This window comes from Lynx rufus, unplaced genomic scaffold, assembly GCF_022079265.1.
Source record: "Lynx rufus isolate CCGP_SWC_20201006 ecotype Redwood Valley unplaced genomic scaffold, mLynRuf1.p SCAF_20, whole genome shotgun sequence".
NCBI classification, from domain to species: domain Eukaryota; kingdom Metazoa; phylum Chordata; class Mammalia; order Carnivora; family Felidae; genus Lynx; species Lynx rufus.
Window position 1 is genome coordinate 28,337,703 of NW_025814835.1, and position 26,484 is coordinate 28,364,186.

Here is a 26,484-nt window from a genome sequence, read left to right on the forward strand (position 1 = left end):
CGACCAAAGCAAGATGGGTCAAAGTCAGAGTGGTGATCATGGCCCTGGAGGTGACAAGAAAAATGACAAGGAAAAGAAAAAGAAATACAAACCTCCCGTACCGACTAGAGTGGGGAAAAAGAAGAAGAAATCAAAGGGACCAGTTGCTGTCAGCGAGCTGCCACTGGAGACATGTCACACTCAGTGCCGGTTAAAATTACTGAAGTTATGGGGCGCCTGGGTGGCTCAGTCGGTTAGGCGGCCGACTTCAGCTCAGGTCACAATCTCGCGGTCCGTGAGTTCGAGCCCCGCGTTGGGCTCTGTGCTGACTGCTCAGAGCCTGGAGCCTGTTTCAGATTCTGTGTCTCCCTCTCTCTGACCCTCCCCTGTTCATGCTCTGTCTCTCCCTGTCTCAAAAATTAAAAAATAAACGTTAAAAAAATTTTTTAAAAAAATTACTGAAGTTAGGATTAAAGACTCTCTTCTCATGGAGGATGAATTCATTAGAAATCAGGAACAAATGAAGACTTTAGAAGAAAAGCAAGAGGAGGAAAGATCAAAGGTGGATGACTGGGGGGACCCCAATGTTGGTAGGAACATTGGAAGAGATCACTGTATCTACATCTGTGGGCTCAGAACGCTATGTCAGTATTCTTTCCTTGGTGGACAAGGATCTGCTGGAACTAGGCTGCACGGTCCTGCTCAACCACAAGGTACATGCTGTCATAGGGGTGGCTCATGGGTGACACGGATCCCTTGGTCACAGTGATGAAGGTGGAAAAGGCCCCCCAGGAAACCTATGCTGTTATTGGGGGTTGGACAACCAAATCCAGGAAATTAAGGTATCTGTGGAGCTTCCTCTCACACATCCTGAATATTATGAAGAGATGGATATAAAGCCCCCAAAGGGGGTCATTCTCTATGGTCTGCCTGGCACAGGTAAAACCTTATTAGCCAAAGCAGTAGCAAACCAAACCTCAGCCACTTTCTTAATAGTGGTTGATTCTGAACTTAATCAGAAGTACCTAGGTGATGGGCCCAAACTCGTTCAGGAATTGTTTCTAGCTGTGGAAGAACATGCACCATCCATGGTGTTTATTGATGAAATTGTTGCCATTGGAACAAAAAGATATGACTCAAGTTCTGGTAGTGAGAGAGAAATTCAACGAACAATGTTGGAACTGTTGAACCAGTTGGATGGATTTGAATCAAGAGGTGATGTAAAAGTTATGGCCACATACTGAATAGAAACTTTGGATCCAGCGCTTATCAGACCAGGCTGCATTGATGGGAAAATTGAGTTCCCCTGCCTGATGAAAAGACTAGGAAGTGCATCTTTCAGATCCACACAAGCAGGATGATGCCAGACTTTGATCATGGCTAAAGATGACCTCTCTGGGGCTGACATTAAGGCAATCAGTAGAGAAGCTGGTGTGATGGCCTTGAGAGAACAGAGAATGAAAGTAACAAATGAAGACTTCAAAAAGTCTAAAGAAAATGTTCTTCATAAAAAACAAGAAGGCACCCCTGCAAGGGCTCTACCTGTAGCGACCACATTTGCCTTCAAGGAAGTGGTCGGGAGTGTCCCGACTCCTCGGAAGGATGAGGCAGGGGAAGGTACCCAGAGGAACCCATGTTCCAGTTGATCTTTCTTAACAAAACCTCCTGTGTACATTTTTGAGGGTGATGTGGATATAGGATGCCCACTGGGCTGCTTTCATCTGTTGGCCATGTGCAGTGCTCTGCCCCCAATAAAGCGAGCTCCTTCTCAGGTAAAAAAAAAAAAAAAAAAGAGAGAGAGAGAGAGAGCATGCGCATTCTTCCCTAGTCATCACACCATCTCAGGCAATTCAGCTTAACAACTATCTGTGAAGTCCTGAGCAGCAGCCTTGTGGTAGCTGCTGTGGGTCACAGAGTGACATGAGACACCTCACCTTCTAGTGACTGTTATCTACTCAGTGAGTTCAGTCTCCTGTGCTATTTAAAGACAATAGTTTTTTAATATTAACATAATAAAATTAAGGGCATTAAAAATGTATTATTGGGGCGCCTGGGTGGCTCAGTTGGTTAAGCGTCCTTCTTCGGCTCAGGTCATGAGCTCATGCTTGTGGGTTTGAGCCCTGCGTCGGGCTCTGTGCTGACAGCTCAGAGCCTGGAGCCTGCTTCAGATTCTGTGTCTCCCTCTCCCTCTACCCCTTCCCTGCTCATGCTCTGTCTCTCTATCTCTCAAAATAAATAAACATTAAAAAAAAATTTAAAAAAAGTGTATTGTTAGTGATTTGGTACTTTTCCCCATTTTGTCCTCCATGCATAGGTATAATCATACCGTATGTACTATTTTGTATTCTACTGTTTCCATATAATAAATAAAATATAAATATAAGAAAGTATCAAAAGTTTATCTATTGCTATCTACTTTTCTCAACAATCATTTAAAAAATATTATAATTGATGAAACTGTCTTCTTGCTGTTTGACATTTATATAATTTCTGAAGTTGTCTATAATAAATAATGTGTTGCACATCTTCATTTATTTAGGATATTTAAAAATTGGAATCTTTGGGGCATCTGGGTGGCTCAGTCAGTTGAGCCTCCACTTCAGCTCAGGTCATTTCAGTTTGTGAGTTTAAGCCCCGTGTCTGGCTCTATGCCGACAGCTCGGAGCCTGGAGCCTGCTTTGGATTCTGTGTCTGCCCCCTCTCTGCACCTCCCCCACTTGCGTTTTCTCTCTCTCTCTCTCACGAATAAATAAACATTAACAATTTTTTAAAGAAGTAATTAAAAAATGGGATCTTTAAATATCTGTTTCTGGAAATTCATGAAGGAACTTGTCACTGCTGAACTGTTTTACTATGTTTCTCTGATGAGATCACTCCCTCTCTTTCCATGGTGTTAATTTCATACCTTTTCCATGCTACTCAGACCTCTACTTCCTTCCCATATGCTCACTCTGTTTTGATGATCTTGCTTCCTACTCCATGGAGAAGCCAGACACCAGCTGGTGAAAGCTCATTTACCTTCTGTATAAATGGGATTAGGTTTGGCCATGAGTAACAGAAAACCCAGAACAACAGTGGCCTAGACAAGGGCAGTGTTTATTTCTATCTCACATACACAGAGTCCCTAGCCAGAGCTAGGCATGACCAGAAACGATACCCCTGCCTGCTTACTCCAGCGGAACCTGGTTCAATGCCTGATGCATAATGGATTTGACGTAGGCAGGGTGGGCCCCAGGACCCAGAGGGGGTCACACAGGACCAGCCAAGAGGGTCATTGGTTTTGTGCAGGACAGAAATCAGCACCTGGTTGGCTTAGTTGCAAGAGCATGCAACTGTTGATCTTGAGGTCATGAGTTCGAGCCCCATGTTGGGTGTAGAGATTACTATAAAAAAAGAAAAGAAAAGAAAAGAAAAAAAAATCAAACATGAACCTGAAGGAAGTGAAAGCAGAGTTTGTTGAATACTGTCAGTGATAGCACATAGCAGATTGAGTGTCTGGGAGACTTGGAAAAGAAAGGAGAGTCTCTCCATTGCTCGGGGTTAGGGCTTATATTGGAAATGGTCTCAAGGTACGTGTTCCTTCAGGAATCCAGAGTAGGGTCCCCTTAAAGGCGAGTATCAGGTGAATAATAGGTGCTATTTCTTAAATCACTGAAGGTAGGGAGGATTGATGTCAGTCAGCATCGGCAGAGGTTGGTTTGAAGCTAATGTCCTGGGACATGTTTGGGCTCCGGTTCTTCTTAGATGATAAAGTGTTTGGGAGCCTAGGACAAGAATCCAAGAATGATTAACTTTCCTGCCTCTCTCTTGGAGCGGGAACATAGATAGCAGCTTGGTTCATTCAGATGCAAGGTGAAATATAGAACATGAGTAAATGGGGCCTAGCAGAGAAACAGCAGAGACGGAGCCTTTCTAAAAATGGAGCTGCTCTCTTTCCCTGTCTCAGATTCACAGTACTATCTGTTGAATGAAAATAGCGTTCATTTACAGTAGGACACTTAAAAACTTTTGGTGTATATATGAAGTGATTTCTTAGAGAGCAGATGTATTCTCAATGTCTCCAATAATATCCCAAGGTACTAGTTCCACTACCTCAGTCATGGCCAGTGTGGTTTCTTCCCTGCCCATTTAATAAGCAAAACAGGTGCCTCATTAAACTTGCATTTGTGTTTTTACCACCAGGGAGAGTGAACCTTTGTTTACTTCCATGTTCTATTTCCTCTTTTATGAATTGTTTTGTTTCTTTCCTTGTGCTTTGCTTATGAATCTACGTAAGCTATAAAAAATGATAAAGGTATTGTTTGTTATTTACTACAAATATTTGAAAGCACATTCTCACATCTACATATGTATGTGTATACATATGTGTGTTGTGCATGTGATTCACATCTTCTGGCCTCCAGTAAATACCGTGTGCAGTAGTGAGGGCAGTCCTGAGGCACTCAAGCCTCTGTGTCGGACATTCTTGGGTTGGAATCCCAGCCCTGCTCCTTTTAAGCTGAGGGATATGCCTTGTTCAAATTACTCAACTTTCCTAAGCTTCGTATTCTCCTCTGTAAAATGATCATTATACTTAAAATGTATACATATTTTGAAAATGCTTTATACAGTCAAGTGTGTTGAGCTAATCTTTTGTGATTTCATCTATTATATACCAAAGTTTAAAAACTTCTCCCCATGCTTGATAAACATTTAATTATTTTTCTTTGAACTTTTCTATGGTTAAAGTTTTACTCAATAGTTAATTTTCTTTTTGGATGAGTCCCAGGTGTTCTGACATTTGCAGAAGCCAGAGATCTGTGTGACCTCTAAAGTCAGGAGAAGATTGACTCCTGCCCTCAGTGGGCCTACGCTCTTGTCAGGGGGCAAACACACATGTATGATCCCGATGGGAAATAGGCTGACCTACTCTCCTCACGCTAAGAGGTGTGGGTTAGCAGAGTAGGATTATGGAGTAGGCCCAGCTGGGTGGGTGCCATGGGCCACCAGTCCCTAAAAAACGCTAAGATAGCCCTGGGCATGTGATAACATGGGAAAAATCTGTGTTTCCAGAACACCTCAAGGGAGGGTAAGGCTTGGCACAGGGCTGGAAGGAATACTTAAATAGGCTGCTTAGGGTAGGGGGACCGAGCCTCTGCCCCTATCTGCAGGCCCTGCTTGAATGACAACAGTTGACTGATTGATGTCCTCTGACAGGCTGGAGCCTGGTTTCGGGCTTAGTTTTGCTGGGTGATGGATGCAAGAGGAAACACTGTATGGTCACTGTAGTCTTTCCTCTCCACTCTTGCCTTACAGGGCTGATCCAATTCTACTCCAATTTGAACACTAGTTTTTCTATTTAAAGAATAGCTGCTTGAGGTGACAGGTCCATAAAGGGCCACAAATGTCTGAAAACCCTAGAAATACAGTCCCTTTACTGCTCCAGGCCTTGGTTGCCCTGCCTCTTGGAAACTGCTCTGAGGATATACTCTTTAAAAAAAATTTTTTTTAATGTTTATTTATTTTTTGAGAGAGAGAGACAGAGAGACAGAGCATGATTGGGGGAGGGGCAGAGAGAGAGGGAGACACAGAATCCGAAGCAGGCTCCAGGCTCTGAGCTGTCAGCACAGAGCCTGATGTGGGGCTTGAACCCACAAACCATGAGATCGTGACCTGAGCTGAAGTCAGATGCTTAACCGACTGAGCCACCCAGGCACCCTGGGATATACTCTTTTTTTATCAAACACAGGCACTAAACTTTCTCCCTCCCCAGACAGCCAGGTCTTGAACAAGGGGTCCAAAAAGACCTTAGTTCTCTGGGATAAAAAGTATTTCTCTAGGCCTTTGTCAGCACTTCTACTGATGGTCAGGTCTGGAGATCTGAACAGTTGACCAGTCCTGTGGGTTGTCCCCAGCTCAGCCTTCATCCAACTGTCCTATGCTAGCACCTACCTGTTTAATCAGGATTCCCATGTAATTCCTGCCAGGAGAGTGGTTGGCTTTGATTCTGACCAGCTGTTGTTTAGGGCCATCATCTTGGCCAGCAGGCTTCTCCCTGGCTGACACCAGCTGTATTTCCCTTTCCTGGGCTGAGTAGGTGGAGAGAGTGTATATGAGAGACCATGGTGTTCTCCTAGATGTCCTTAGCTCTGAGTCAAAGGCAGCAAATATGATGCAAATCAAGGCACCTGCCATTGAGCCATGTGGCCACTTCTGCAGACACTGAACTGAAGGGCCCCAGGACCCAAGAGCTTGGGTCAGCAAGCCAGAAGCCTGTCTGCTCTCCAGGGCAAAGAAACGAGTCCTGTGGACGGGGTTTCAGATAGGGAAGCTGGAAAGACCAGGGGGCTCAAGAGAGGCTGTAGGTACAAGACTGCAACTATTCAGATGGAATTGTGGTCGATTCCATGGGAACCCAGGAAGTAGGGAGGGAGAGGCCACCAGCTAAGGGCAGCTGCAGTCCCCCCAGCCACGGCTCCGTATCGTTTGGGATCTACATCCGACACTACCTCAGACTAAGCGAGTGCCTTGCCCAAAGCCACTCAGCTAACCGCTCTGAACTTGAGCTTCCTGTTTTGCAATGAGGACAATACTGTCTGGGCAGCCTAAAACTAGGACCATTCTGTGTCTCAGATGAGAAGATAGATTATAGTTGTGTTAAAGACGTGGAACTGTTGGTAATGCATTTGTATATCGATATTGTAGCGCTTTGCTTTTTTTTTTTTGCAGTTAATTTTAAAAATTGAGATAATTCGTGAAAATGGGTGGAAATAACTTTAAAATTTTTAAGGAATTGTTAGAACAAGTGAAATATAGTCCCTAATCCCTAAAAATTGTCATTTACAGCAAGCAGCAAGAAAGGTATTTGTAATACATTAACTTAGAAAAAGTTACTACCAATTCGTAAAATAAGACCTCCTCATTTTTTTTAAGTTTATTTATTTATTTTGAGAGAGAAAGAAAGCATGAGGGGGGAAGGGCAGAGAGAGAGGGGGAAAGAGAGAGAATCCAGGATAATCTCTCCATTTCAGGGTCCTTAATGTAATGACATCTGGGAAGTCCCTTTTGCCATGTGAGGTAATGTGTTTATAAGCTCCAGGGATTCTGACTTGGATATCTTTGGGGGCGGGCCGTTGTTCTGCCTAGAACATTGGGTGATTGGATAGTCACTCCATGTGTTTGGGGGACAGAGTGATCACTGGGGGCTTCTCTGGAAAGATGACATTTGAGCTGAGATGTGAAGGGTAAGGTCCAGCCAGCCTTCCAGAGCGCTGAGGGAAGGGGAGACAAAGCAGCGAGGCTGGAAAGGGCCTGGTGTGTTTGAGGAACAGAAAGATCAGTGTGGCTTCAGCAGGAAGCAGGCCGGATTGCTGGGAATCAGTTTGACAAAAGCCAATTTGCTGAAATGATCAAGTCACTAAAGTCCTGCTTCTAGTAATTACCTAGAAAGCTAAAGCATGCTGTGTTATCGAGGGTAATTTCAAGAATCTTTAAAATTAATAGATTTTATTATTTAGTGCAGTTTTAGGTTTACAGAAAAATTGAACAAAAGTACAGAGTTCCCATATTGCTCCCTCCCACCCCAGTTTCCCCCTCTATTAATATCTTGCATTAGTGTGGTACATTTGCTACTCTTGCTGCACCAATATGGATGCATTATTATTAGCTAAAGTGCATAGTTTATGTTAAGGTTCACTGTGTTTTATAGGTTTTGACAAATGCATTATGTCATCTATCCTCCATCATAGTATCATACAGAATTGTTCCACTGACTTGAAGAACCCCCTGTTCATCCTTCCATCCCTCCTTCTGAACCCCTGACAACCACTGACCTCTTTGTTGTCTCCAGTTTTGCTTTTTCCAGAATGTCATGTAGTTGGAATCATACAGTATGTGGCCTTTTCAGATTGGCTTCTTTCACTTAGTATGTGTTGAAGATTCTCTCATGTCTTTTTGTGGCTGGATGCCTCACTTCCTCCTATTGCTGAATAATATTCCCTGGTGTGGATGTACCACAATTTGTTTATCCACCTGCCTACTGAAGGACATCTTGGTTGCTTCCAATTTGGCACAGTTAAGAATAAAGCTGGTATAGGGGCGCCTGGGTGGCTCAGTTGGTTGAGCGACCGACTTCGGCTCAGGTCATGATCTCACGGTTTGTGAGTTCGAGCCCCGCGTCTGGCTCTGTGCTGAGAGCTCGGAGCCTGGAGCCTGCTTCGGATTCTGTGTCTCCCTCTCTCTCTGCCCCTCCCCGACTCACGCTCTGTCTCTCTCTGTCTCAGAAATAAATAAACATTAAAAAAAAAAAAGAATAAAGCTGGTATAGGGGCACCTGGGTGGCTCAGTTGGTTGAGCATCCAACTTCAGCTCAGGTCATGATCTCACAGCTTGAGGGTTCCAGCCCTGTGTCGGGTTATGTGCTGAACTCAGAGCTCAGAGCCTGCTTTGGATTCCGTGTCTCCCCCTCTCTCTGTCCCTCCCCTGCTCGTGCACTGTCTCTCTCTGTCTCTCAAAAATAAATAAACATTAAAAAAATTTAAAGAATAAGGTTGGTATATACATTCATATGTAGGTTTGTATGGACACAAGTTTTCAGCTCACTTTAGTTAAAATATGGTTTCAATGAATCAGATTCATTGGTCTAGTTCAGCTGAATGTCATTTTAACATGTGTTATTTCACATCTAAGGTGCCTGAGTGTCCTCTGTGCTCAAAATTCATGCAAAATGCTCCTTGGATTAGGCTGGGTAAGAAATCAGTGATTTGGGGGGAAAAGTCAGTGGACTTAGGAGAATGTGTACTGGAAGAAATACTTGATATTTGCCTCTAGAATTCTGACATTTAAGACATGTGTTAAATCTGAAATTTGAATATGTAAGACATTCTCATTCCCAAAAGTCATGGACCCGAAGTGCAGAAAATCCAAAACATACTGAACTTGAGCTGGCCTAGTGACATTGCAGTGGCGAAGCCAAAGATAAACTAAAAGTAAAACTTAACCAAATCTAAATAAAAACTTTGAGGAAAAAGCCCTCAAAGACAACACAAATTGTCATCAATTTTACAGAGTCTCTAGGAACAAGTAGAAACAAGAGTCACATATTTGCGGGGTCAGGGAAGGCTGAATCACTGAGAGATAGAGGATGAGTAATTTCTGGGCTACAAAGAATCATTACTTGGTATTATCCCTACAAACAAAGTTAATCATCCTGATGGGCACATTTGGAGATCATTGCATTTATTGCATATTTTTGGTTGGGCAACATTTTTTTACATTTATGTACTTCTGTTCATGTTAAGAATATAATGATCAGTCAAATTGTAACCTAAGCCTCCATTCCTTCGTTTGTAAAAGGATGGAAATGAGTTATGTGATTTAGCTCTAAGATGCTCTCAAATACAGTAGCATTCTAAGGCTAGAATACTGTGGGAAAATAAGTAGACTCTTTGACTACCTAGAATGTTTAGGACATGGGATATTCTGCCTAATTCCACTTTCCAATCAATTGATAATTAACCCCGATTAGTTTTTGGTTTGAAATTTGTTAGAAATTATAAATCCACATCTTGGCGAATCCACATCCAGAGCACGTAAGGGATTTTTTTTGAGGATTCTTCTGATTTAGGTGCTGGGGTTTCAGAAATGGAGACGGAGAACATGAAAGATACTGAATAGGAATGAATGCACTTTGTTCTCATCAACATCACATAGTTTCTATTAGTTTGCAGTTTCTTGGCTTTAGATAAGTTGTCATGGAAGAAATCCAGTCAGTTGACTATCTGGGGTCTGAGATACGGCGTCCAGTGAGCGGCTGTGAAATGCATCCCAGACATTACTGCTGCAGGGATGTGGCTGCTTAAGAGGCTTCACAGTTATGTAGTGTCTTAAGACTTTGAGATTTATTCTCGTTTGCGTATTTGGTTTGCCTAGTAGGTGAACCAGAGGATAATAGATAGAGACTAAAAGCCTTCAAAATTGTATTTCAGTGGGGATGTGACATGAAGGGTGTCAGAGACTGGAGGGAATTTTTATGGACTGGACTCCAACTTCCCACGGGGAGCAAGAGGGAATACAAGTCAGCTAGAGTAGTGACTGGATATTTCCCTGGGCTTGACCTACTTTGGTTTCCTGACTTAGTTCTCTTATTTGCTTTGATGGTGGTGGTAGTTTGTTGGGTATTTGATCTGGCTGGCTTTCTTGGCTCTGCTGGCTGGACTGCTGGGGTTTAGAGAAACACTGTCCTGTTCCCTTGGTCTCTTATCTGAGGACCTACTTCAAATTTTAGGTATAACCACTTCCTGGCACTTGCTGGCTTTTCCAGGCCTGTGCAGTGTCTTGGGCATGTCTGGAGGATTCTCTAGGGAATGCTGTGGACCAGGAGGAAGACTTGAGTCTGTATTTCTGGACATTGATGCACCACTGATTGGTGCTCAGTTCAGCAGCACATGTACTAAAATTGGAACAATGCACCACTGACTTTATACCCTATGATATGTACAGTCACGCACCTCTCAGGGGTAAACTATAGAAGTTCAACTTGTATTTATTAACTGGAAAAGTGTTAGCATTAACATTAGCAGTGCCCTTAGCTGTGGTCTAATGTTCCTCATGAATTGAAACACCCACCTTCGAGTCTTAGATTTTTCTCTCCCTGTGGATTTGTAAGTCAAATTTCTCATGTCCCTGAGGGATGTGTGTGTGTGTGTGTGTGTGTGTGTGTGAAACAGAGAGAGAGAGAGGGAGAGAGAGAGGGAGGGAGGGAGGGGGAGAGGGAGATTTAGATCATATTGAAGGTTAGATGGGTAATGCTGAACATTAGCCAACTTTCTGAACATTGATATCTTCTAAATCTTATGCCTTCTATATTAAATTTAGAGGGATATTCGTCTTTCACAAAGTCATGGTCTCAACATACATAATATAAATTTTCTGTAGTAAAATGTGAAGTTGTTCCTTTTTTTATGTTCAGGTTTGTTATGAGGAGTCCAAATAGTTCAGAAATAGAGGTTGCCACTAATAAATGTGTGGTGTGTTTCCTTCCGGACTTTTGTCTCTGTATTTATATACAATGTAGTTATGCATTTTTCTTAAAAAATATGGACTCATTTATTATGGGCTTATATAGGAACCTTTCATTTGTCTCATGATAATATATTGTGGATATCTTTTCGTTACTATGTATAATTCTATTTTATTCTAGTATCTAAGGAAACTTGTGATTATGTTGGGCCCACCTGGATAATCTCAAGATCTTTAACCTAATTGCACCAGCAAAGCCCTTTTTGTCATGTAGGGAAATATATTCATAGGTTCTGGGGCTTAGACAGGGACATCATTTGGGGTCATTGTTCAGTCTGTCATACTGGTGTTTTCTAGGTGTCTCCGCGGTAAAATTACTGCTTTCCCTTTTGTAAGTAATGAATAACTAATGTAATTATATAAAATAATGTAATTAATAAGTAGCTTAAGGGGGGATACTTTGAAATTATGTAAATGTACTGCTTTCCTCAAACTTTTATCCATTAGTTTTTAACATCCATTGGTGATTCTTGCCTGAATGAATTATTAAGGGGGTGGTCATTAAAAATTTTTGACAGTTTTGTTGAGGAATAATTGACATGTAATAAACTGCCTGTGTTTCATTTTTATTTATTTATTTATTTTTTAATTAAAAAATTTTTTTTTAACATTTATTTATTTTTAAGAGACAGAGAGAGAGTATGAGCAGGGTAGGGGCAGAGAGAGAGAAGGAGACACAGAATCTGAAGCAGGCTCCAGGCTCTGAGCTGTCAGCACAGAGCGTGATGTGGGGCTCAAACCCACAAACTGTGAGATCACGACCTGAGCCGAAGTCAGATGCTCAACCGACTGAGCCACCCAGGCGCCCCTCATTTTTATTTTTTTTAAAGAATTAAAAAAAATTTTTTTTAACGTTTATTTATTATTGAGAGACAGAGAGACACAGAGCCTGAGCGGGGAGGGGGAGAGAGAGAGGAAGACACAGAATCTGAAGCAGGTTCCAGGCTCTGAGCTGTCAGCACAGAGCCCGACGCGGGGCTCGAACTCACAAACTGTGAGATCATGACCTGAGCCAAAGTCAGTTGCTTAACCAACTGAGCCACCCAGGAGCCCCTAAAAAAATTTTTTTTAATGTTTATTCATTTTTTGAGAGAGAGAGAATGCACCTGTGTGCATGTGAGTGAGTGGGGGAGGGGCAGAGAGAGAGGGAGACACAGAGTCTGAAACGGGCTCCAGACTTTGGGCTGTCAGCACAGAGCCTGGCGTGGGGCTTGAGATCTTGACCTGAGCTGAAGTTGGACCGATGGAGCCACCCAGGCTCCCCTAAACTGCCTGTGTTTTAAATATAAAGTTTAACAGGTTTTCACATAGGTCTACCACCCATGAAACCATCCCCACAGTTAAGCTTGTGAACCTATTCATCACCCCCAAGGTTTCCTCACACCCCTTTGAAATTCCTCTAACCTCACCTGCCTCTCTCAGGCAACCACCACTCTGCTCTCTGTCCCTGTATATTAGCTGCATTTTCTAGAATTTGTATAATCCAAGCACAGTAGGTGCTCTTTTTTTGGCCTGGCTTCTTTCATTTACCATATTTATTTTGAGTTTCATCCATGTTATTGTATTAATAGTTTGTTCTTTTTAGTTACTAAATAAGATTCCATTTTATGGACATGGACATGTGACAGTTTGTTTATCCACTGATCGTTGATGGACGTTTGAGTTGTTTACAGTTTTTAGCTATTACAAATAAAACTTCTATGAACATTTGGGACTCCTGGGTGGCTCGGTTAAGTGTATGACTTTGGCTCAGGTCGTGATCTCATGGTTCGTGGGTTTGAGCCTGTGTCGGGCTCTGTGCTGACAGCTCAGAGACTGGAGCCTGCTTTGGATTCTGTGTCTCCCTCTCTCTTTGCCCCTCCCCCCACACTCTGTCTCTCTCTTTCTCAAAAATAAATAAACATTAAAAAAATAAAAAAAACTGCTATGAACATTCATGTACATCTTTGTATGGTGATTTTCTGATTCCATCTATTATAATGAAGTCGGCATTCTACTGTAGGGAAGAGCTTTCTCTCCTCTCTCTCTATTAGTATGCACACAGGGATTCTTATTTCATTCGATGGATATAGTATGTTACCATCATGATTTCTCTTGATGCTCAAATTTTTCTGGATTTGGATAGCAAGGGGTCCCTCTAAATTGGATTGTGTGCCCTAGATTTTGTGTCCTTTAGATATATTCCCATCATTCTTTGAGCACTCCTCGCTTTCTGGGACAAGATGTTATAGGCTTAATAGCTAATTTCTCTGCCACAGTCCTAGAATCTGCTATTTCTTGAAAGAGCCCCATTTCCTTTTAGTAGAGAATAGTATTTAGAAAGCAGTATTTGTGCTGTGGGTGTGCTCATTGCTACCTGGAATTCATTGTTTCTAGGCTCTTTCAACAGAGTGAGGAAACATATGTATGCATAACAATACCTCCAGTTCCATTACAACACCACAAGGTTATTCTAGCCTTCTCCCACTTGCTGTATTTTCCAGAGGTATGCTGGTAAATGGTTAACAACTTCTCCAGGAGATAAACTTTTATCTATGCTTTGCAGCATTTGCCAATTTCCGTGGTGTAAAAACTCCCTCCATGGCCATTTTCAAACCACCAACATGACATCACTGAACAGGGAGTCAGGAAGAGATGTACAACATTGGTCCTCACTGGTGCGAGCCAGGTCTTGCATGCCACTGTAGGAGAAGTGGGCTCCTATTATCCACAAAATATTTACTCATTTCCTAAATGAGCCCTAAAACACATAGAAAGTAGTTTCAGGATTGCTAACCAATACCACTGGGAGCAACAAGCTAGCGTTTAATGCGTCTAACTCCTTTGGCTTAGGATGAGAACACACTGTCAGAATAGGGTGGCTAAAGTTACCTGGGTTGGTTCTACCTCCCTCTCCTTTAGTGTGGTGATTTTATTCATTCAAATGAGGTTAAGTTTGTTTATTTCTCTTTGTATTCCATTAGCTAGGTTTCTCCCTTACTTGTGTATGTTTCTAGTGTTTTCCACTGTGTAAAATATTAACATAATTTCAAAAGTTAGAACAACTTAGAAGGGTGTACCCAGAGGTGCCTGGGTGGCTCAATTAGTTAAGTGTCTGACTCTTGATTTCGGGTCAGGTCATGATCTCACAGTTCGTGGGTTGGAGCCCCTGCTAGGGATTCTCTCTCTCTCCCTCTCTCTCTGCCCCTCCTCTGCACGCACATGCATGCTCTCTCTCTCTCAAAATAAATACACTTGATCTTATCCAAAAGGCTGAGAGTGATCTCTCTCAAAATAAGTAAATAAACTTTAAAAAATAAAATAAGTGTACCCAGAGAAGCATCACTTTCGCCCCCTCCTTCTATCCCAATTCTACTCCTGTCTTGTCCTTTCTGATCCCACTTACCCTGTGTAAGTGACTAATTTCATTAATTTCTGGTTTATCTTCTCTGTTTCTTTTGTACAAATGAGTAGATATATATATGTATATTCTCATTTTCTTTTCTTTCTTATGCAAAAGGCAGTATACTACATAGAATAGCCATGAAATCGGAAATGTGTGTGTTTCTGTTTTACTTTTTATGACTGAAACTCCTCTATTACTTCTGGGGCATGCTAATGATAGGTATATTCCATGAAAATCAGAAACATGAATCCTTGAAACAATGCAAAGGCGCATGTGCAGGGGTTGATAGAAATGCTGTATTGATAAACTATGTTCATAACAGTTTTGCATAATGCATTAAACTATGCATTGCTAATCAAGGACAGTACGTTCAACATATCATATGATATCATTGAAAACTTTGTAATGTAATAGCAATTAATCATTTCTTACGTATATTAGCCTATGCTTCCAGACTTTGGGACCACGCTGAAGCTACCCTCTTGCCCTTTGCTTTTTTAGCTTTAAAAAATACAGACTGAGAGAACCTAGGTGGCTCAGTTGGTTAAGTGTCTGACTCTTGATTTTGGCTCAGGTCGTGATCTCCAGTCTTGAGATGAGCTGAGCGCAGAGCCTGCTTAAGATTCTTTCTCCCTCTCCCTCTGCCCCTCTCTCTCTGCTTGTGCTCTCTCTCTCTCTCTCTCTCTCTCTCTCTCTCTCTCAGGGACAGAGCCTGATGTGGGGCTCGAACTCATGAACCATGAGTTCATGACCTGAGCCCAGATCAAGATTCAGACACTCGATATACTGAACCACCCAGGTGCCCCTCATTCTTTTTTATAGAACTTCATTGTGAGGATATACCACTCTCCCTGTGTGTGAATATTTAGGTTGTTTGCAAAACTTTGTAATTGTAGACAGCACTTTGTTGGAGGTGTATCTTCAGGGTAAATTCCTACAAGTGGAATAGCTGGATAAAAAGGTAAACACACATGTACTTTGGTTATTATTGAATTCCCCTCTCTTAAAGTTTGAACCAATGTTCATTCTCACCAGCAATGCACAAGAGTGGCTGCTGCCCACAGTCTTGTCAACTGAATGTGTTTCCTCTTGTTAATTTTGCCATTCCAATGGGTGAGGTTAAGTTTCCATTTGCATTTCTCTTAAAAAAAATTTTTTTTTACATTTATTCATTTTTGAGAGACAGAGCACAGTGGGGGAGGGGCAGAGAGAGAGGGAGACACAGAATCTGAAGCAGGCTCCAGGCTCCGAGCTGCCAGCACAGAGCCCAACGTGGGGCTTGAACCCACAAAACCACGAGATCACGACCCGAGCTGAAGCCAGACGCCCAACCGACTGAGCCACCCAGGCGCCCTGCATTTCTCTTTTTTAATAGGTGAGGTTGTATGTATCTCTAAATATTTAAGGAACGCATACACACAGAGTAAATCATGTGTTCCATATCTTTTGCCCATTTTCTGATTCTTTTTCCATCAATTTTATTTTATTTTATTTTATTTATTTTTTATTTTTTTAATTAAAAAATTTTTAATTTTTTTTCTTTTCCATCAATTTTAAAGAATTATTTCTGTGTCAGGGATATTAGCCCTTTAGTGGTGATTTAATTGCAAGTGTTTTCTCTTTGTCAGTTTTATGTTTATTGTTTATGTTTATTATTATTTTTTGCTATGAAAATGTTTTTATGTTTAGGTGGTCAGATGCACGAACTTTTTTTGTTGTTGCATTAGGATTTTCAGTCATAGTTAGAAAACCCTTTGGCATGTTTATCTCTAGCACTTGCAGGTTTCATGGGTTTACATTGAGATCTCTGATCCATTTTGAATTATTCTTGGGTACATTGTGGGGTTTGTATCTGCTTTTACCATTTTCTAAATGGCTAACAGTTGTCCCAGCACCGCTTATGAAAAAGCTCATTTTTGCCCCAGTGATGTGAGATGCTACCTTCAGCATATATTACTTTTCTGTGTGTACTTGTGTCTATTTCTGGGCTTTATATTCTATGCCACTGGTCTGTTTGACTATTTATTATGCACCAGCCCCACAGGGTGTTAATGATGGAGGCTTTATAAAGTGTTTAAATGTCTGGTAGGGCTGGCTTCCCTTCAGAACTTTTCATTCTCGGTATTTTTCTGGCCATTTTTGCATTTTTACGATTTCCATATGAACTTTGTTTAACCACATAAGAAAAAACTTGTTGGTATTTTCATTGGAATAGCATTACAGTTATGTTAACTGACATTTTTATGACACTGAGTCATCCTATCCAAGAACAAAGATACCTTTCCATTTGTATCATATCATCTGCAAGTAGAAATGGTAGAGATGGTTTTATTTCTTTCATAGCTCCTATGCTTCTAATCAATTTACCCCCTCAAATTGCATTGGTTAATCCCTCTAGTATGAAATAGTGGAGAAAGGGGGCATTCTTGCCTTGTTCCCCATCTTAATACAAATAAATGCCTGCAGTGTTTCTCCTTTAAGTAGGATATGGGCTTTAGTCATAGGACATATAAATATATATAATCATTTTAAGAAAGTACCATCAGTTTCTTTTTTCTTGAGTTTCTTTTAAAATCAGCAATGGGTGTTGAATACTGTTGGCTTTTTTGGCCTTGCATTGCATTGCTGTAATAAATTATGATGACCTTGTGGCTTAAAACAGCAGAAATGTATTCTTTCACAGTTCTGGAGGCCAAAAGCCCAAAATCAGCATCAGTAAGATGAAATCAAGGTGTCAGCAGAGACATACTCCCTCTGGAGGTTGTAGGGAAGAATCTATTCCTTGACTTTCCCAGCTTCTGGTGGCTGCTGGTGTTTCTTGGCTTGTGACGCATCACTCCAATCTTGGCTTCGTGGTCACATGGCTTTTCCTCCTAAGTGTCAAATCTCCCACTGCCATCTGTTTTATAAGAACACTTGTGATTGTGTTTAGGGCCCACCCAAATAATCCAGGATAGTCTCTCTATTTCAATACTCTTAATGTAATCATATCAACAAAGACTTGGTTTCCATATGAGATAAGGTTCATGGAATCCTGGGATGAAGACCTGGGTATCTTTGGGGTCTATTATTCAGTCTACCACGGGTATCTATGGAGAAAATCATGATTTTTCTGTTAGATTTATTAAAGTGTTTTATTAGATTAATAAATTTCCTAATATTCACCCAACTTTGCATTCCTGGAATAAATCCCACTTAGTCATGTTACATTCTTTTCAGAATGTGTTACTGAATTATTTTTGCTAATATTTTATTTAGAACATTTTGATTAATATTTATAAGTGATATTGGTCTTCAGCTTCCTTTTTTGTACTCCACTGAGTTTAAGTATTGTGTTATACTTGCTTTGGAAAGTGAATTAGGACATTTTCTTTCATGTCCAATCAATTTTGGAACCTCAGGAATACTTTTTTCCCCTGACGGTTTGGTGGAATTCTATTTTCCGTGAAACATCCAGTTCGGTTGCTGTTTTCTCCTCCTTGATTACTTTCTGCTGCTTCTGTGGGAGCTGGCCTGCTGAAACTTTCTATCTCAAATGGGGTCAATTTTGTTAAACTGTATTTTCAGAACAGGCTAATTTTGTCTTTTTTTTTAAACGTCTTCTAAGTTGCAGTCTAGGAAAAAAATCTCTTACCTCAATATTTAAAAAAAATATATTCTAGGGGCGCCTGGGTGGCGCAGTCGGTTAAGCGTCCGACTTCAGCCAGGTCACGATCTCGTGGTCCGGGAGTTCGAGCCCCGCGTCAGGCTCTGGGCTGATGGCTCAGAGCCTGGAGCCTGTTTCCAATTCTGTGTCTCCCTCTCTCTCTGCCCCTCCCCCGTTCATGCTCTGTCTCTCTCTGTCCCAAAAATAAAATAAACGTTGAAAAAAAAATTAAAAAAAAAAAAAGAAAAAAAAATATTCTATATTTTCTTCTTACATGTTTATGATTTCCATGCTTAGAACTTTAATTAATCAGGTATTTGTTTTAGAGTATGATGTTACAAAGGGCTCTATATTTAGTCTTTGGCAAAATGGACAGTCATCGTCACAGTAACATTCATTGAATAAGCCATCCTTTGCTTTCTGGTTTCATGCTTCTTTTATCATATATGAAATCCTCCGTGTATGTAAAACTACCTCTGGACTCTTGTTTGTATTTTATTTACTTGATTGTCAATTCACAATGTCAGTACTATGCTTTTAAAATTTTTTGTTACTTAATACTGTTTTTCATACGGGTAAGTTCCTCACTCATTACTTTTCAACATTTTGTGAGCTTTTTTTATTCACCTACCCTTTCTGGTGGGCTTTGGAATGAAGTTAAATTTAAAAAGAAACCCCAGTAACATTTTGATTTTTATTGGAATTATTTTAACTTTATAGATTTACCTGGGGAGAACCGAATTTTTCTAGTATTAGATTTTTCCATCTTGGAGTAGGATATATTTCTAGATGTATTGTGATTTTGTCTGTATTTTTTGGTAATGTCTTATACCTGGTAATGTCTATACCAGATTTTGTCTGTATTTTTTGGTAATGTTTTCCTTCAAAAAAGCTTATTCCTAGGTATTTTATTTTATTTTATTTATTTATTTAATTTTATTTCTAATTTTTTAAAAAATTTACATCCAAATTAGTTAGCATATAGTGCGACAATGATTTCAGGAGTAGATTCCTTAGTGCCCTTTACCCATTTAGCCCATCTCCCCTCCCAAAACCCCTCCAGTAACCCTCAGTTTGTTCTCCATATTTATGAGTCTCTTGTGTTTTGTCCTCCTCCCTGCTTTTATATTATTTTTGTTTCCCTTCCCTTACGTTCATCTGTTTTGTCTCTTAAAGTCCTCATATGAGTGAAGTCCTATGATTTTTGTCTTTCTCTGAGTAATTTCACTTAGCATAATACCCTCCAGTTCCATCCACGTAGTTGCAAATGGCAAGATTTCCTTCTTTTTGATGGCTGAGTAATACTCCATTGTACACATATACCACATCTTCTTTATCCATTCATCCATCGATGGACATTTGAGCTCTTTCCTTACTTTGGCTATTGTTGATAGTGCTGCTATAAACATGGGGGTGCGTGTGTCCCTTCGAAACAGCACACCTGTCTCCCTTGGATAAATGCCTAGTGGTGCAATTGCTGGGTCGGAGGGTAGTTCTATTTTTAGTTTTTTGAGGAAACTCCATACTGTTTTCCAGAGTGGCTGCACCAGCTTGCATTCCCAATCCTAGGTATTTTATAAGTTTTGTTGGTATTGAGAATAGGATTTTGTGTTTTAAGTTATGTTCTTTTTAAAAAATTTTTTTTAACATCTATTTATTTTTGAGAGAGACACGAGTGTCAGCATTACATTCTTAAGTGGTCATTGCTGATGTGTACGAAAGCTTAATGCTTTAAAAAAAAAACGTATTTAATTCAACTCCTAGCTTTTCATTTGATGAAATGTCTGGTTTTCCAAGTAGTTACATGTATCCTCTAGAAATCATGACAATTTCTGATATGTTTTTGCCTGTCTGGAGTGAGAAAGTGGGAAGGGTGCCCTGGAGGCGAAGGGCATTTACAGGACTTGACAACTGTGTGTAACCTTTTTTTCCTTTCAGTTTGTACTGTGGAAGCTTTGGTGGTGCCAAGGGACGGTAGCTTGTTGCTCTTCTGCTCTTTCTGCCCTTGCTGGGAGCCTGCTGCAGGGTGGAGTCCTCACCAGCTGTGGCTTTGGCACAGAAGTCCCAATTGGCCGCTCTGCCTCCACTCAGCGGGGCGGGGCACTGGCCGGGCTCCCTCGGCCTACAAACTCTGCCCATGGTTTCCGTGGTTGCTTCAGTTTCAGCCCCTGCTGACTTGAGCTTCAGGGTTTCTAGGGCTTTGCCCAGAAAGTCTGTGGAATTTCTTGTTTGGCGTGGGCTAGAATACTGGCTTCTGTCCTCTGTGCATCTAGCCCCATTGGCTTTTTGTATAATGGAAATTCCTACAAATCTCCAGCTTCCTCCTTGGGCCCTTCCTTATTTTCTATTATTGTTATGGATCATTTGGTATTTTAGTGGGCCCCGGGAACACAGGAGAGAGAACAAAAGACCTCAATTTGGCATCTTTAAAGGATGGAGGTGGGGAGGAAGACTTCAGATTATAAAAGCAGTATAAATATTTTATAGTAAATTTAGAAAATACAGATGTGTGGTAAGAAGAGAATTGCTTTCAGCATTTTGGTGCACATCCTTCCAACCATGGTTTTGTTTTGTTTTGTTTTGTTTTGTTTTGTTTGTTTTGTTTTCCTGATGCAGGGGTTTGGTGTCACACAGTTACTTCCAAGTGTATTTTCAGCTGAGTGGAGTTGCCTTTTTAACTCACCTGCTGACTTGACAGGAGGGACATTTAGACATGTGAAAATGTCAAGTGTGGATCCAGCCCAGGCAGAGCTGGGGATGTCTGATTGAAGGCTGGAGGAGGTGAGGGAGGCACCCTGTGGGCTTGCAGAGCACAGCTGGAGTCGGAACTGGGGTGCGTTTCATTCTTGCTTTCACAGTCCCCTGCTATGGCTTACGAGAAGGCTTAAGGACAAAACCACGATATGGTTTTGACTTTATTTTTTTTTAATGTTTATTTATTTTGAGAGAGACACACAGAGAGAGACAGAGAGAGACAGAGAGAGAGAGAGAGCAGGGGAGGTGCTGAAAGAAGGAGAAAGAGAGAATCCCAAGCAGGCTCTACGCTTTCAGCCCAGAGGCTCAAACTCATGAACCGTGAGATCATGACCTGAGCCCAAACCAAGAGTCAGACGTTCAACCGACTGAGCCACCCAGGCGCCCCAATTTTGACTTTTGATTTAGGAACACATGGCCGAAACAGCAGTTTCCATATCCCTTTCTGAGGTCTCTCTGACACCTTTCCGGCTGCTTCCTGTGATGATGACATATTTAAAAAAATTTTTTTTTAATGTTTTATTTATTTTTGAGATAGCACAAGAGGGAGAGGGTCAGAGAGAGAAGGACAGAGGATCCAAAGCGGGCTCTGTGCTGATAGCAGCGAGCCCGATGTGGGACTTGAGCTCACAAACGTGAGATCATGACCTGACCTGAAGTCAGACGCTCAACTGAGCCACTCAGGTGTCCCGACATATTTACTTATTTTTGAATAGCTAACAGGCTACATTTCTTTCACTGTTGTCTGTTTTTAGTAAAAAAGTTCACACGGTCCAAATACATTTGATTGTTTGCTTATGTGGCCTGGTCTTGAGAAATTTGAATGTGTCTCTCATAATTCCTTTAGTTTATGAAGCACTTGACAAACTCAAAGCACAATATCTCATTTGATCCTTACAAGAATCCCCATTTGATAGTCTGGTAAGTTAACATGAAGAGAGTCTGAGCTCTTAGCCCAGGGTCACATAGCTGGCGCGGAGTAGAATTTGGACTCAAATTCATGTACAGTGTTAAAGCCTGGGCGTGTCCCTTGTAGAATTGCTGGGGTTAGGGGGGCGCCTGGCTGGCTCAGCAGGTGGAGCATGCCAATCTCAGTCTCGGGGTTGTGAGTTCGAGCCCCACACTGGATGTAGAGATTACTTTAAAATCTTTAGGGGCATCCGGATGGCTCGTTCAGTTAAATGTCCAACTTCAGTTCGGGTCATGACCACGCATTTTTTTTTTTTTTATGTTTATTTTTGAGAGAGAGAGAAAGAGTGCAAGCAGGAGAAAGGGAGACACAGTAGGAGCCTAAAGTAGGCTCCAGGCTTTGAGCTTTCAGCACAGAGCCAGACAGGGGGCTAGAACCCATGAACCATGAGATCATGATCTGAGCCAAAGTTGGAGGCTTAATTGACTGAGCCACCCAGGTGCCCCATGATCTCATGGTTTTTGAGTTCTAGCCCCTGCTTTGGATCCTCTGCCTCCCTCTCTCTCTCTGCCCCTCCCCAGCTCATGTGGGCATTCTCTCTCTCTCTCTCTCTCTCTCTCAAAAATAAATAAACATTGAAAAAAAAAGTCTTTAGAATTGCTGGAAGCGGACCGACAGAAAGTTAGCTATGGTCCTTGTCCTCCAGGAAGAGAAGCTGTGTGGTTGAGTGGTTTATGAATACAGACTTTGTTCCTCAGTTGCTTGTCCTATAAATGAAGAGAATAATGATCCCTGTGTTGCAGGATTGTTATAAGAATTAAACAGGATATTCCACTCACAATAGTTGGTATGCTATTTGGAATACAGTGAGCATTCAATGGATGTTAGACCTAATTATTAATGTTAATTAACAATAACTAATCCATATTTGCTGATAAGGTGAGTTTGAACCATTTGGTTTTACCTCGCTGGGTAAAAGAGATAGGAAAGCAAGCAGGAAAGAAAGGTCCGGGTGGAGAGCATAGGGAGGTAAAAGGAATGCCTTGGTCTTTACTCCCAGTCTACTGTTGCTGTATAACTTTTCATGAATAACAGAGATTTGAATAATATTGTTGGTTGAGGGTTAAGATCTTTCACTGTGGTTAGGGGTAGTGATAAGGAGACCCTCACTTCCTCTTTTCTCCAGCTGTAAAACATGGAAATAGCTCCCATCTTGCTGTGTTTGTGGAAAACAGACGGGTAATGTGGAGTGTGGCACAGCATATCCTCAGGCAGCGAACAAATGCAGCCTTTGTATGTAACACCAAGTCAGCAGACCCCAGTCCCGGGTCCCCAGAGGGCATCAATGTTAATTTGCATTTTTTACTCAAAACCAGAGTTGTGGGTTTTTTTTAAAGTTTATTTATTGATTTTGAGAGAGAGAGAGAGAGAGAGAGAGAGAGAGTGAGAATGGGAAAGCAGGGGACGGGCAGAGAGAGAGGGAGAGAGAGAGAATTCCAAGCAGGTTCCGTACTGTCCATGTAGAGCCTGATGCGGGGCTCAAACCGACGAACCATGAGATCATGACCTGAGCCAAAACCAAGAGTTGGATGCTTAACTGACTGAGCCACTCAGGTGCCCCCCAAATCCGAGGTTTCAAAATGAAGTGCAAACCATGGAGTCTTTCTCTGCCCTCTTCTCCATGCCCCTTCTTACAGTCACTCTCCTGCCACCCCCATCTCTCACGTTCTCTAGTTTTGCCTGCATGCATCCTGCTTTCCTCTGTGCTCAGCTCCTCTGCGTGGGAACCTTGATTGTTCTTTTGTCTTTTATCATTTCTGGGGCAGCAACAGTTCTCAAACAGCATTAAGTCACTTGGAAGGATCGTAAAACGTGGAGATTCCCCTGCCCCAAGCTCAGAACCCAGCAGGTCTGGGTGGAACTTGGGAGTCTGCGAGGGTGATTCTGGCACAGGTGGTCCTTGGAGCCCACAGCTAGGGAAACCGTGTAGCAGACACCGTGATAGGGTGGGCGTGAGATGTAGCACAGACCCAGATGTGGGGACGCTCTGGTGGCAGCGCCTGTAACTGCGATGGCAGCTTTGGAAGCTGCAGGATGCTTTGCTTCCCCTCTGCCCTTATACCTTCTGCCCAGAGGCCACGTGGTGGAAAAGGATCATGGAAGCAAGTTCTGAGAGGCTCCTGCAGCATGGGGCTCAGCGCTGGGCAGGAAGGAGAGTGTATATGCCTGGACTGAGTGACTGAAATCAGACCTGAGTGTTAGATCTGGGGTGGGGAGCTGGCGGGCAGTGGAGTTACCCTCCACCAGGCAGTGCACAGAGACTTCCTCCTTCTCTGAACACACACCCTGACCTGGTCTGGACTGCCAGCCTGTGTGCTCACAAGACTTTTACTACTATTCTTTGGTTCACATGTCTGCTGATGTGGCACACATGTTGCTTACTGCTGGATCTGGCAAATTTTTTGTTCTTAAAAAAATTGAAGTTTCTTTGTGGTCAAAGAACTAACACATTGACCGAAACTTGAATGCTTTTTTTTTTTTTTAATTTTTTTTTAAACATTTATTTATTTTTGAGACAGAGAGAGACAGAGCATGAACAGGGGAGGGTCAGAGAGAGAGGGAGACACAGAATCTGAAACAGGCTCCAGGCTCTGAGCAGTCAGCACAGAGCCCAACGCGGGGCTCTAACTCACATACCACAAGATCGTGACCTGAGCCGAAGTCGGACGCTTAACCGACTGAGCCACCCAGGCGCCCCAACTTGAATGCTTTTTAACTCTTTATAATTCGAGCATTATGAAACCTTACGTTCTGGGTCCTTGGGTAGTTTGCTGGATGCTTAGATCTGTTCTCCCTTCGTTGTCATCTCCCTGCCTCACACAGGACTCCAAGGCCAGATCCACTTCCAAGGCTTAGTTAGCTTCCTCTGTTCCTCCTACTGTGTTTCCTGCCTGTTCTCCCTCTGAATTCTGTTCCTTTTTTTTTTTTTTGCCTTTTAATTTTATTGAAGTGTAATTTATGTAAGTTAAATGTGCAGATCAAGGAGTTTCAAAAACTACACACACCTGTACAACCCACACCTCTATAGAAAGATCTTGATAAGAATGTGGGTCACATGGGTGTATGCATTTCCATCATTCCAGGAAGTTCCCCAAGGGGCCCTTCCCACTCCACCCTCAGTTTCTCCCCTGGCTCAGGTAATCACTGTTATTTCTTTTCCTGTAGAGGTAAGTCCTAAAACTGCCTGGCTGCCCTAGAATGTCATGTAAATGAGATCACACATTAAATGCTTTTTTTGTGTCTGGCATCTTTCACTTGCATGAGGTTTTGTTTTTGTTGTTGTTGTTGTTGTTGTTTTTGAATGTTTATTGAGAGAGAGAGAGAGAGAGACAATCCCAAGCAGCCTGACTCAGGGCGTGATCTCACAAACTGTGAGACCATAACCTGAGCCGAAACCAAGAGTCAGACGCTTAACTGATTGGGCCACTCAGGTGCCCCTCACTGGCATAATGTTTTTGAGATTCATCCATGTGGTTTCCTGTGTCAGTAGTTCTGTCATTTTATTGCTGAGTAGTATCCCACTGTATGAATATATCACAAATTGTTTGCCATTCATCAGTTGTTAGGCATTTGGGTTGTTTCCAGTTTGGGGCTATTGTGAACAACACTCCTATGAACATTCTTGTGCAAGTCTTTTTGTGGACAGATGTTTTCATTTCACTTGGGCAAATGTTTAGGGTGCAGCTCTGGGCCATAGAGTATGTGTATATTTTTCTTTTTGAGAAATTGCCATTTTTCAAAATGTACCATTTTTACACTCCCATTGGAATGCATGAGAGTTCTGGTGGTTCAACATTCCTGCCTACATTCAATGCTGACTTTTTAATTTTAGCTTTTCTAGTGAGCATGAAGTAGATATGACCGTGACTTTAACTTGAATTTCCCTGTGATGGTAAGCAACTTTACATAAACTTTTTGGCCAAGTGGAATATCTTTTATGAAGTGTCTTTTTATGAATTTATGAAGTATTTATGAAGTTTAAGTATTATGCCTGGTTTTTATTGGGTTGCTTATGTTTTTATTATGAATTTGTTGGAGTTGTTTATATATTCTGGACATAGTCCTGTGACAGACATATATGTTCAAATACTCTACCCCTGACTATGACAGACATATATAAGGTGAATAGTTTCTCCCAGACTGTGGCCTGCCATTTAATTTTCTTCATAATATCTTTTTTAAAAATATTTATTTATTTTTGAGAGACAGAGTGAGAGCAGGGGAGGGACAGAGGGAGAGGGAGACACAGAATCTGAAGCAGCTTACAGGCTCTGAGCTGTCAGCTTAGAGCCAGATGTGGGGCTCAAACCCACGAACTGTGAGATCATGACCTGAGCTGAAGTCGGACACTCAACCGACTGAGCCACTCAGGTGCCCCTGTTTGTCCATTTCTATTCAATTTTATTCCACTATTTTTCTTTCTTTCTACTTACTACAGATTTCATTTGTTCTTTTTTCCTAGCTCCATTAAGTAAAGGCTTGGATTGTTAATTTTAAAACATTTTTTTCCCTCATGTAAGCATTTAGAGCTGTAAGTTTCCCTATAAGCACTATCCTGCTGTATCCCATAGATGTTGTTTCCTTCACCATCATTTGGTTTGAAGAATCTTCTGATTTCTTGTGTGAATCCCAGTCATTTTAAAAGACTCAACTTAAATCTTATTTCTTCTCTTTTCTTTCATTAAAATTTTT

General features: G+C 41.7%; 1 protein-coding gene and 1 pseudogene across 1 annotated transcript in view; both read left to right on the forward strand.

Moving 5' to 3' along the window:
• Positions 1-26,484, forward strand: part of PSTPIP2 (proline-serine-threonine phosphatase interacting protein 2) — a 78,484-nt gene that overhangs the window by 12,945 nt on the left and 39,055 nt on the right. The gene's annotated exons all lie outside the window — the stretch shown is intronic.
• On the forward strand, positions 366-2,047 carry LOC124516963 (26S proteasome regulatory subunit 4-like; annotated as a pseudogene).